General features: G+C 35.3%; 1 non-coding gene across 1 annotated transcript; it reads right to left on the bottom strand.

The window, feature by feature from the left end:
* Positions 1 to 265: 265 nt before the first annotated feature.
* On the bottom strand, positions 266 to 372 carry LOC120888831 (U6 spliceosomal RNA). Its single transcript, XR_005732502.1, has one exon. It is a non-coding gene; the product is annotated as a U6 spliceosomal RNA (small nuclear RNA).
* Between the last annotated feature and the right edge of the window lie 664 nt (positions 373 to 1,036).

The following is a 1,036-nucleotide window of genomic DNA, read 5'->3' as shown; positions in this document are numbered from 1 at the left end:
ATGATTTTATTCTCTTTTATTGCTGAGTAATATTCCATTGTGTATATATGCCACATTTTTTAATCCATTCATCTATTGAAGGGCATCTAGGTTGGTTCCACAGTTTAGCTATTATGAATTGTGCTGCTATAAACATTAATGTGGCTGTGTCCCTGTAGCATGCTGATTTTAAGTCCTTTGGGAATAGACCGAGGAGAGGGATAGCTGGGTCAAATGGTGGTTCCATTCCCAATTTCCCAAGAAATCTCCATACTGCTTTCCATGTAAAATATGGGAATACTTCACAAATTTGTGTGTCATCCTTTTGCAGAGGCCATGCTAATCTTCTCTGAATTGTTCCAATTTTAGTATATGTGCTGCCGAAGCGAGCATCACTTTAATATTTTGTGCTTGTCTTTTATGATCACACATATGTTTCCATGATAAGTGTATGTATGTGTATCTGTGTGCTTGGGGAGCGGCTGGGCTGGTATTATAGCTCAGTCCCAGATCATGATAGATTATATGCTTAGCATGTTCAAGGCCCTAAATTCAATCCCCAGCACTAAAAAGAGACAAAAATATATGGGTTTAAAATTTGTACTCGGGATCAGGTATCATAATTGTTAAAGAATAATTGTCATAATAATATAAATAGTTTAAAAGTTTGAAAAATAATTATATTGTTGTTGTTGTTGTTTTTCTGGGGATAAAATTCAGGACTTCACACATGCTGGGCAAGTGCTCTACCTCTGAGCTGTATCCCAGCCCATAAAACTAAAACTTTTATAGACATATGTCTTCATGAGCCAGAAGGGAGTTTATGGTGTCTTGAATTTTCCTGTTTGATGCCCTGAAGATATTATGCCTGGTATATTGTTGCAAAGTAAGTTTTTGTTGTTCAATTCTTATAATATAGGAGAAGGAAAAAAACTTTTGCCTGAAGGTGCAAGGAAGAAAAACAAAGGGTTGTTTTTAAGTCAATCAATTTTTAGGAGAGGGAATTTATAGATGCCCAAGAATTGAAAATTGATCCTTTTAAAATTATTCACACACA

This window comes from Ictidomys tridecemlineatus, chromosome 6 (genome assembly GCF_052094955.1).
Source record: "Ictidomys tridecemlineatus isolate mIctTri1 chromosome 6, mIctTri1.hap1, whole genome shotgun sequence".
Lineage (NCBI taxonomy): Eukaryota > Metazoa > Chordata > Mammalia > Rodentia > Sciuridae > Ictidomys > Ictidomys tridecemlineatus.
Note: the sequence above shows the minus strand (reverse complement) of the source record. Positions and strands in the feature narration are given on the sequence as shown.